This window comes from Oryctolagus cuniculus, chromosome 11 (genome assembly GCF_964237555.1).
Source record: "Oryctolagus cuniculus chromosome 11, mOryCun1.1, whole genome shotgun sequence".
In the NCBI taxonomy this organism is placed as follows: Eukaryota; Metazoa; Chordata; class Mammalia; order Lagomorpha; family Leporidae; genus Oryctolagus; species Oryctolagus cuniculus.
The window spans coordinates 93,349,541-93,361,778 of record NC_091442.1 but is presented as its reverse complement, the minus strand read 5'-3'; the positions used below and the strand labels follow the sequence as shown (position 1 = coordinate 93,361,778).

At 36.3% G+C, this 12,238-nt stretch overlaps 1 long non-coding RNA gene across 2 annotated transcripts in view; it reads right to left on the bottom strand.

Moving 5' to 3' along the window:
- Window positions 1–388: 388 nt before the first annotated feature.
- Window positions 389–12,238, bottom strand: part of LOC103348344 (uncharacterized) — a 193,994-nt gene continuing 182,144 nt past the window's right edge. For both annotated transcript variants that reach the window (XR_011380188.1, XR_011380187.1), the window contains one exon: window positions 389–6,172. This is a non-coding gene — a long non-coding RNA (uncharacterized lncRNA). The remainder of the gene's footprint in view (window positions 6,173–12,238) is intronic.

Genomic DNA, 12,238 nt, shown 5'->3' with positions numbered 1-12,238 from the left:
GAAGGGAGGAGAGAACTTCCACTTTGAGTATGGCCATGTCTAAATAAGATCAGAGTTGGTGAACTCAAGAGGCTTCCATAGCCTTGGCAGCTCATGACAAGAGCCTCGAGTGATTACTGACATCATAAATAACTGTGTCAACTGTTAAGTCAACAACGGGAAACACTGTGCACCTACTCCCCATGTAGGATCTCTGTCCTTAATGTGTTGTACTATGTGAATTAATGGTAAACTAGTACTCAAACAGTACTTATACTTTGTGTGTCTATGTGGGTGCAAACTGTTGAAATCTTTACTTAGTAAATACTAAGTAGATCTTCTGTATATAAAGATAATTGAAAATGAAACTTGATGAAGAATGGGATGGGAGAGGGAGTGGGAGATGGAATGGTTTGCGGGTGGGAGGGAGGTTATGGGGGGAGAAAAGCCACTATAATCCAAAAGTTGTACTTTGTAAATTTATATTTATTAAATAAAAGTTAAAAAAAGAAAAGACCTCAGAAACAGAAGTAATCAAAGCCAAAAATGATAAATCGGATTACATCAAGCTGAAAAGCTTCTGCACTACAAAAGAAACACTCAGTAGAGTGAAGAGGGAACTGACAAAATGGAAGAAAACATTTGCAAATTATGCAGCTGATAAAAGGTTAATATCCAGATTTATAAAGAGCTCAAGAAATTTAACAATAAAAAATCAAACAATCTGATTAAGAAATGGGTAAAAGGCTTGAACAGGCACTTATCAAGAGAGGAAATTCAAATGGCCAGACACTTGAAAAAATGCTCAGGATCAGGGAAATGGAGATCAAAACCACAGTGAGGTTTCACCTGACCCCAGTTAGAATGACTCTCATACAGAAATCAACAAACAAATGCTGGCTAGCCTGTTGGGGGAAAATGTCCCCTAATCCACTGTTGGTTGGATTGTAAACTGGTCCAGCCTCTGTGGAAGACAATGTGGAGATCCCTCAGAAATCTGAATATGGTCCTACCATATGATGCAGCCATCTCACTACTGGGAATTTACCCAAACCCAAAGAAATCAGCATATCAAAAAGTTACCTCTACTCCCATGTTCAATGCAGCTTAATTCACAATAGCTAAGATATGGAATAAAATCAGATGCCAATCAACTGATGGCTGGATAAAGATATTATGGTATAATTATGGATAAGTAATTATGGTATATATACACAATGGAGTACTACTCACCTGTAAAAAATGGAATCCTGTCTTTTGCAACAAAATGGATGCAATTGGAAACTATAATACTTAGTGAAATAAACCAATCCCAAAGAGACAGATATCATATGTTTTCCCTGATCTAGGTAATAACAGACTACTTAAAATGCAATCCATTGGAGTGAAATAGACATTTGAAGATTCAGTAATAATTTACAGCCTTTGTCTCCACTGTTGAGAAACAGCATTTCTTTTCCTCATACTATTTGTTCAAGTCTTTACTTAGGTAGGGTTAATCTTATGAGTATAAAGTAAACTGAAAATAGATCTTTGTAAAACTTAAGAGTGGGAATAGGAGAGGGAGGAAGATGAAGGGTCGGAGCATGGATGGGAAAGAGGGTAGAGTGGGAAGTATCACTATATCCCTAAATATGTATATATGACATACATGAAACTTGTATAACTTAACTAAAATTGAAAAAAAAATGGCACTGGATAAATTGAATGAACAGATGTACAAGGTAAAAATTAAACCCCATCTCTCAACCCATAAAAAAAAATGATCTCAAGTTGATTAATGTCTTAAATAGACCTTAAACTATGAAATTACCAGAAGAATGCATAAAAAACTGCTTCAGGATGTTAGAATGGGAAATATGCTTTGGAAAAGGACAGGCAATAAAAGCAAAAATAGATAAATATGATCGCATCAAAATAAACAGCTTCTTTACAACACAGGAAACAATCAACAGAAGTAGACCCAGGAGTTGAACACATATTCTCACAGAAGGATATAAGCATTGCAAACAACAACTTAACAATTGCACCAAAATACTGCCCCTCTCTCTAGTTTTAATGGAAAATAATTCAGATACTTTTTTAAAGATATGTGCAATATTTTTTAGAAGTATTAATCTACTGGGTGAACTGCATTCAAGAACCAGTTATTTATATAGAGTCTTGACATAATTCTCATTTTAACAGTCTGAAAGCTTAAGTATGCAATATTGCTTGAGGTACAGAACAGAAAGAAAAGTAAGTAGATGATTCACAAACCTGATCACTGCCACCAAATGAATGTTGAGGAGCTGAATCACAATGTAGTCAAAAACTACTCTTAGACCCTGGTTTGAGTGTGGCAGAGGACACAAGAGGGAGGAAGTGTGGAAGGGCCAGTGTATCTGCACTGGGGAGCATTTTTGCTGTTGCCATCCTCAAGGCAGGATGTCACCCATAGGAAAATCATTAACTGAGCCTCTTAGTCAAACAATAAGGGAAGGGTAATGGAAATGGGTTATACACCAGAAAGGCCATGCATGTAAAGGCTAAAGGTGGAAGAAAACAACGCTCTTGAAAGTTGTTATGAGTAGAATCTGGGTACTGAACATTTGTATGGCTCCAAAGTAAAATGAAATAAAGGGTGCCAATGCTGAGGTTATCTGCAATAAAATAAAATGTTTGCTCTAGAAATCATTAGGGTGAAAGTAATGATAAAGATCAAAGATAAAGTATCTTGAGGAGCTACTATTTTAAGAAGAAGAAGGTACAGAAAAAGAAATAAAAGTGAAACAAGGGAATATACAAGGCAATGCAATGTGGTGTGTCACTGTTTCAGCTGTGGTTTTGTGACAAACTGGGAAAAAAAAACAGAAAAAGAATCTCCCAACAGGCTTATTTGTCAACTTGTAGGGTTTGTTTTTTCCAAGAAGAACAAAGCACTGCCATTCAAACTAGTCCACCAAATAAAGTAATGGAGAAAAATATGTCTGCCCAACTCCCTCTCATTTTTCAATGCTCATTAGTCAAGATCCAAGCTCTAAACATCTGGGTTGCAACACACAGCCCCTTGGTGTCTATGTAAGAATCCAGAAAATACACCACACTTTGAAGCATTTATCCAAGACTAAAAAAAACAGTGACAATCTAGTATAGGAAGTGTATCCAAAAATCTGTGACACTGAAAAACTGAGAGAATGTGAGAGGAATATAAGAATGATGCCTCCTTACAAAGGAACACAGATGAAAAGAATGAGTAGCTTCATGATGCCCTCGGAGTGAAAGAGGACAGATCTCAGAAATGAAGGGATTTGCCTAAAAAAAAAAATCTGAGGACAAAATAGGGGTGTTTAGAATAGAAAAAAACAAAAAAGTTCAATACAGGCAAAAGTCTGGCAAATCTGGGTCAGATTTAGACTAGTACGTTATTCTAAAAGTTGCATTCAAATGAAAACTTGTGAATAAACTTGAGACGCTCACGCAAAAGTCAAAGGGTTCTGTGACAGAAGTCAGAATACACTTTATTCTATCATCAGACTTGTGAGGAAAATATCACTATTATCCCACTTTACAAATGAGAAAACTGAGACAGAATATTTACATGCCCCTGTTATGCAGCTAAATTAAGAAACAGATTCAAAATTTTAACACAGGAATATAGGCTTAACATCATGCAAGGAGAAAGGGTGCTGGCTATCACCAGCATCACAAACAGACCTGAGAACTCTAGCTTCATGTTTCCTGAGGTGTACAGTAAATGCTATTCCCTTACAAAGCTCAGGAATAGAGCTCTTACAAAACTCAGGAACAGAGCCCTGGGTCACAGTCTGCCCAGCGCTGATATGAGTCTAGGAAGCAGAATATCTTTCTGGCATTGTTCACATCAATTCAATACACATATTCTCAAATGGCCCAAATTAATAAAGTAGGACTTGAATTTAGTTAAATGACTATGGGTTTTAAGGGAATTTTCACAGTGAAGCATATCCTGTAAATATCAAGTACTATTAACACAAATGTGGAGGGAAAAAGAGAAAAAATGAACAACATTAAAATAGAAAACCTCCCACATCTTAGAAATTCTTATTCAGGGAAGCTAAAATAAACAACAAATGATGGAAAACATGAAAGAAAAGTACAGCTACACAAGGTAGCTTTTACAGCTTCACAGAGATGTCTATCGTAATTCCTTCCTACTAAAATGTTTCAGGACTTCTAGATGTGTGCCACAGAAATTCCCTCCTCTTTGAAATGTGAGTATCCATGGAAACTATATGCTTTATGTTTCAAATCATTGTGTGTTAACTAGAATGCCTGTATCCAGAAAGTCTATGCTTCTAGTCACTCACAGTATCAGAATATGTACCAAGTAAGAATTTTTCTCTCTTCAGTATACTCTACTGATGTTTGCTATTTTTTTTTGTTTTTTTTTTTTGTTTGTTTGTTTTTTTTGCTATTTTTAATATTGCTTGAATAAATTTAAGGTAAGATAGTAGTTCGCTTTACAGGGACCTTGATTTTGATGGCAATTAGATATGAATTAGCTTTCTCACTTTTATTAGAAGGCTACCTGAAATATTTAATCTTAACCAAGAATTGATGTGAATAGTTTAAATTCAAAGCATTAATAATCACTTGTAAAAATCTCTGTGTATCATATTTTTCTTCTGTACTTTGAACAGAAAACATTTTCGAAGAAAATTTTTGTCACAATATGAATGTCTACTCCATGTTGAAAATAAAACTAATAAAAAAGTGCATAGCCAAAATGAAATAAAAGACTGGTTTGAAGAAAAATAAATGGTGAGTGAGATAAATTCAATGTGTGGTCATATGCATTTCTAACTTACTTAGTTTAACAGAATTACAACCAATAGACACCTTTTAAAGAAAAATAATTTTAGCCTAAATCCTCAGACTATTCTCAGGGTTTTCACCACTATTAATCTTTATTTAAATGACTTTTGGAATGATTTGCCCATCTAGAGTTGTAAATGAGCAAAACATTTGAAATAAGGCACATTTCTTTAATGCAAGCTTCCTCTTACATGGATACCTGATAGTAGAGGAGGGAAGATTCCAAATACATGTTTATAAGGAATATTTGTGGTACTCTGCATAGTTTGCAGAAAGCATACTTAATTGGTAGTATATTTCTTTTCTCTGCCAACGCGCCTGCAATCTTTTCTCTTGTTTCTTTAACTACTCTTCCCTATTCTATTTTGTTCTTCTACCCACTAGTCCACTATTTCTTCCTGATATTTCTCTACCTTCTTGGGCCAATGACATTTACAGCACCTAATCTCTCTGGTGACTTTCATAATTAAACTATTTTACAGATTTTAGCTACTTGCTTTCCCTTTAACATGAGGATGTTCCAGTAAATTAAAGCAAGCAGTAAATAGTTCCATGAATGAATCAAGTAGCACATTTAAGTAGGGTAGAAATTTGCCATTTACCGCTCTGCTTCCTCACTAATGCTTCTGGTATAAGACGGCTTTGTGAACCAAAATTTTAACTAATAACAAAGTAAAATAATAGCCTCAAAATCACTGGAACTTACTTTTAATGTTGAATAGCCCATTGAAACCTCTATTTTATTGAATCTAATATTTATCAGATATTGACTACAGGTCCAACAAGTATTTTTTAAGTGTTTATACACATAAACATAGTTGATTTTTATAACAATCTTACCAGGTAAGTACTATTATAATCCACATTTACAGTTAAGTGTAATAAGGCAAAGAAGGCTGTCCAAGTCAGTACAGCTGTACAGTGGTGGCAAGGCATTGCAACCCAAATTGTCTGATTCAAAATTCCTCAGCTGTTGACCCACACACTAGAGTACATCTTACTTCTGTGTTATTAGGGGGAAACCACATAGAAAAAATAATCCTGAAAAAACTGTTCAAACATAGCTGCTGAACATCCTGTGGCCTTGTACAAAGTATTTACTATTGTGTTATTTGCAGACTTGAATTAAGCTCTTTACATTGATTGATGTTTAAATAAACATTTTTGTCACTTTATTTTTCCACATGAATACAAAGTAGGATCATCCTTGTTTGTGTTTAGAATAAATCCAGTTTCCACTCTGTAAGTCTCTGTTTTTAAAAAGAAAATGATGATTTGTGTCTGGAAGAGCTGTATACTATCCAGGTGCTTTTTAAGGTCAGGCTTCACATTAAGAAAACATTTGCCATGGAAACATCTGGAAAACAGATCAAGGAGACAACATTTTACACAAGGGAATCTATTTAATTCAGTTACCCTTTCACAAAATGGGCACCCAGCTTATGCCAATAGTATACATTAAAAGGCATATGAGCTATAAAAATGTCTCATGTGTAAGCCCCCAGCTTTTAATTATTCTCAAATATTTTATCTGCTGGCTGGATTACACCTCACTGTCAAGACTTTTCCTTTTTCTACTGTCAGCTCTGCCCTGGAATAAAGCATGGCTAGGAGTTCTCTTCCCATTTCCCTGAAAGAAGTAGCTTAATGGGAGTGAGAATCAGATTACATGGTAAGAAACAGGATCAAGAAAGAAAATTTCATTGTGGGAGTGTATAACTGAATGGTGATCTAGGAGGAATAAGGACGGTAAGTCTAAAATGGTGGTCCTTAGTTGAGAGATAGTGTATGGAATGGCTATAGAGGAACCTGCCTCTGGGTCACAGACGTGGGAGGGACTTGATAAATGCATGTTTTAAAAAGCTTCCCAGGTGATTATGTTGTAGACTCTTAGTGGAAAAACATGTCTATAAATAAGTGTTTCCAAATACCACTTAATGATAAGTGTGCCCCAGGCTGCTTCTTAAAAATATAGGTTTCCAGGACCTTTGTTGGAAGATCTCAATTAAATAAATCAGAGGGTGAGGTGAGAGTTCATTTTCTCTTTAGAAGATTTTCAAAAACACTGAACTAAATCAGTATCTTACTCCACTTCCCTGTGAAATGAAACGTAAGGAAATGTTGCCTGGTCAACCACTGCAAACAAAAATCCTCTCCTAAGCCGGCGCCGTGGCTCAATAGGCTAATCCTCCACCTTGCGGCGCCGGCACACCGGGTTCTAGTCCCGGTTGGGGCGCCGGATTCTGTCCCGGTTGCCCCTCTTCCAGGCCAGCTCTCTGCTATGGCCAGGGAGTGCAGTGGAGGATGGCCCAGGTGCTTGGGCCCTGCACCCCATGGGAGACCAGGAAAAAGCACCTGGCTCCTGGCTCCTGCCAGGATCAGCGCGGTGCGCCGGCTGCAGCGGCGGCCATTGGAGGGTGAACCAGCGGCAAAAGGAAGACCTTTCTCTCTCTGTCTCTCTCTCTCACTGTCCACTCTGCCTGTCAAAAAAAAAAAAAAAAAAAAAAAAAAAAAAAAAAAATCCTCTCCTTGGAGATTTTCAAATACAGATTAGCACAATAAATATTCTGAAAAGTTTTTTGATAGCAAAGAAACTTGTTAAAATTGCTGGATCTTGATATTTTTACTATGAAACACTTTTTCTCATCTGACTATCGCTTAATATTTCTGGACAATTAATGTTCTCAAATATTTTGGGAACTCATTCTAGTTCATAAAGATGTATTTGTATTACCTCTCTGAACTTTAACTAGAGCTAGCACATTAAATTCAATTGTACAAAATAGAAAGAGACATTCCATTTGGGTGGATAATTGAAATAAGAATTGTACTAAGATTGGCTTTTCTAAACATTTGAATTACAAAAGACATTACTTGCACTGGGATTTCAGCTCCTCACTGTGCACAGTTTGCATGTACAACCTCCTTAACTATTCACAGTGAGCTTGCTTAGTTTCACTAGAATAGGAAGACCTCCAAAAGAGTATCTGGACATGGTTTCAACTTTGCAGGAATGTAATATAATGTCGCTGAAATGGAGTCAAAATCTCATGGATACAAGAAGGAAACAAGTAGCAACCAAGAAGTTTACGTTTACCAACAGGGACATACCTGAGTACAGCTGAAAAATGGATATACCAGATAAATATAAATCTACCAGATGTGAGCCCATTAAATGCACAGGAAGAATTCCATGTTGTCAGTTTGGATATACTACTTGTTTGCAAACCATTTGTTGTCTCAAAATATGTTTCTTCCCTCTCCCATAACTTCACATATCCCAGATACTTCTGCTTGAAATGTTGCGCCTAACCCTAAGTTTCTTCCAATGACTTACAGATGTAACCTGTATGTGCAAGTTCCAAGCAATATTCTTTTCCTTTTTAAAAAATATTTACTTATTTTGAAAATCAGAGTTACAGAGAAATAGGGAGAGACAGAGAGACAGGGATCTCCCATCCACTGGTTCACTCTCCAGATGGCTATAACAGCCAGCACTGGACCAGGCTGAAGCCGGGAGCTTCTTCCAGATCTCCCACATGGGTGCAGGGGCTCAAACATTTGGGCCATCTTCTGCTATTTTTTCCAAGACAATTAGCAGGGAGCTGGATTGGAAAGTGGCACAGCTGGGACAAAAACCAGCACCCATATAGGATGCTGGTGTCACAGGTGGCAGCTTAACCCCTCATGCCACAACACTGGTCCTTCCCGTCCCATCCATTTCCCTTCCCTTTCCCTTGCTTTCTCTTTCTTTTTTTTTTTAAATAAAATCAGGCAGCATTCTTGAAAGGAGACAGAGCATTCATAAATATCCTTTTCCTTCTATGTATAGGTAAAGCTGTGTTGTGAGCAATAAATATATTTTTATCTCTCTTAGGACAGAATTACTTGTTTATTTTCCACCTTGGGTCACAACCAAATCTAATTTTTTAAAAATTTGATATGTATAATCAATGTGTGAATTCCCAAGTCAATCATAATTTTTAAAGATTATCTAAGGATGCTTTTTCCTTTCAGTTAATAGCACTAATTAAAGCTTGACTCTGATTCTATAATATACTTAAATGTAAAAGATATTTTACATGTTTTATGTGAACTAATAGCTAAATTTCAGGAAAATACAAAATGTCAACCTGAGTAGCCATCTAAGATTCATGAGTAACCTAAATTCAGAAAAAATGTATCTACGGTTGAATACAATTTTAACTTTGCATTTGGATAGTTCCTATTTGACAAATAAAATTAAGATATCCCTGTAGTAAGATTTCTTTTCTAGATTCTTAATTTATGGTTTGAAATATTGTAGAGTAGAATTCAGACACATTATTCACATTTAATAAACCTGCAGCCTCCAGGAAAACAGTAAGTATAATTAATCTCTTAAAATGTAGTGTGATAACCACCAGCATAGACTAAACTAAATATATAATAGTAAATGTAATCTTTAGCAAATGTTGAGATAAACAGGTTTTAGTAAAAATATTAGCAAGAACCATTTAATAACAAATCAATGAGTTCCATGCACCTTACAAGTTGCATATAAATGATTCATTCATGCTTCTTAATATAGATTTCTAATACAATTCATTTTCTTTAATTTCTGTTGCTTATTCCTTCTGTAGAAGTATCTATTTATTTAGGAGACACAGGGACATGTGCGTGTTTGTGTGCATGTATATGCGTCTGTGTGTGTGTGTGTGAGAAAGAGAGTGAATGTACATGCTCCCATCTGCTGATTCACATCCCAAATGGCTTCTGGCCAGAATTGGAATGGGACCAAGTCTGGGATCCCAGAATAAAATCTAAGCCTCCTACATCAATGGCAACAACCCAGGTACCAGAACCATCACCTCTGCCTCACGGTGTCTCATTTGGCAGGAAGTTGGAAGCAGGACCTGGAGCCGGGAATTAAATCTAAGTGCTCCAATATGTGATGTGGGTGCCACAGCTGCTAGGCTAAATACCTGCTCCCAGTTATTGCTCATTCTTTGTCTGACATACTTCACATTAAAAAATCTAAACATTTCTTATAGCCCAAAAGCAGTATACTGCAAGGTCCTAGTGATCTCATTTTCTATTAGTTAATGCTTGAAAATATTTATTTAAGACATCATATTTACATCTTTATTTAAGACTATATACAATATCAAATTTTTTATGATGGGTAAATTCTATCCTTTAGCACCACTGTGATCTGGAAAAGTGTCCTCTCCTCTCATCCACACAGTTCTGTGCCATGTTCTTCACAACCCCATATCTCTGAACATAGTTGATTAAAGAGTACTCAGAATGGGCCAAATTTCCAGAAATTTTTGAATGAGGGTGCAGATAAAGTCATTTCTTCTCCTTTTCACTGAAACTATGAGTTGCAAAACTCAGAGACTGCTGAAGTTTGTATTTCTCGCAATGTGAAGAAGGCCAATTTGCAATTAAAGGAAATAATTGTAAATAGACCAAGGAAAGTGTAGAAAATATGGGAAGAAAGGAAGGGATGGGGAGGTGTGAGAGAGCACTCTTACAGTTTTCAACTCCTAATTCGTATTCTTCCAAAGGCCCTGAATGCATCACTGTCCTTCCTGTGGTTCAACCATTCAAAACCTCCTTGAAATCAATGGACTAATCAATTATCTCCTGTGTTGAGGCTCCCTTGAACTGCGCTTGAGTCATCCAATTAGGTTACATCATGGTTGAGTAAAAAACAACCCCAAATGGTAATGCTTAAACATATTATATGACAAACAGGGATTGGCAGGAAAAAGCCTCAGCCATTTGGAAGCTCAAGTAAATGATCCAGCCAGATGTCATACAAGAGGGAAAAGAATGAGCTTTTGAGAGTCTCACAGTAGCAATTAAATGCTTTAAACCAAAGCCAGAAACTGACACACATCATTTCTATTCCCAACACTTTGTCCAGAACTGGTAATATGACCAAAAAGAACCACAAGAGAACCAAAGTTTTAATCTGGCCATATATACAGAAAAGGGGAGAATGGGAAATAATGCATTAGCAACTAATCCTACTTAATATAGCAGTTAAGATCTGTCTTTGCCAAGGCAAACCACAGTAAGGACAACAAAATGGTTCAGAACTGAATCTGTTGCTGTGGTCACATGTAGTTCCAAGTTCAGTTACAATTCCAAATTTTATTTTTTGAAGCTAGAACTTTGAATTTCTCATAGGTATTGATAGCCACTTAGAATTACACAAAAGGGTGACAGAGTTGGTACCTTTAGGTTCATGGAGGTAGTGCAATACAATAGAAGCTACAGTAAAAAGTTTCTTCATCTCTTGTGGAAACCCAGAATCTATTTGTCATTGATGATATAGTCTTTAGATATATATTATTAAAATATAGAGGGTGACATGCAAATTGACTTCTTGAGATGACAGTGAATGATCTGCGTAATGGCTTACCAATGCCATCAAGATCTTGGTCTTCTGCATTCCTCCTTGATGATCCTTTAGTATGTGCCTCTCATTGCTCACTACATCCCTAGGCATTACACCAATATGATAAGCAGGAAGATTATCCAAAAGGGTTATGTCTGTTGAGTTTTCCTTTTGGAGAACCTTTCATGAAAGCTCATACATCACTTACTTTCATTGATCAAAACTTTTCACAAGGAAACGTGGAGATGGAGTATCTTAGCTTTTCAAGCTCTATGATTCCAAACCACCTTATCTGTTGTAAAATTTTACATGTAAGTCTTGGTAATTCAAAGGAGAGAAAGCAAATTATCTATAATCAAAAGTTAACCTTGGGGAAGAAAGGAATGACTATTGTCCAAGAAACTTGATTTATAGAACTGAAATTTGAGGTTATTCAATGAGGTATTTTCTATATCTAGAAAGCTTTTTTTTTGTTTCATTAAACTGACATCACTATTAGGACACAGGACCACTTAAAATCAAGAAAAAAATATGCAAAAAATACATGTGTATACTTGCTTCTTGACATACTGAATAGCATATTTTGGGGAAAACTGAATTGATGCATTGCCTTTTGGACAATATTAAAGACATATTATTGAAAGATCTTTAGTGATTAAACTGCCTGGGGACAGATTTTATTATTTCTTGACAGTTCTTCCTTTCTTTTCTGGCCTGCTCCAGCTCTCAATAGATAATGTATACCACATTGTTCCACTGCCTTTGGGCTTAATCATATGGTATGTGATCATGTGCCCATTTATTTCAGGGAACATGGTATCACACATGTCTGTTGGCCACTCTTATGCTCCCACCACCAAAACAAGAGCAATGTGCCAAAATAATGGCCGATTCTATAGCTTGGGTCACAGAGTATATAAGATATTTGTACCAGAACTGAATCAAACCTCGTCATGCTCAGTCAAGTCTGGTTGGGCAGAATATGATGGGCAGTCCTGTATTTGTCATTGTAAGCCCCTAAGACTTGGGAGT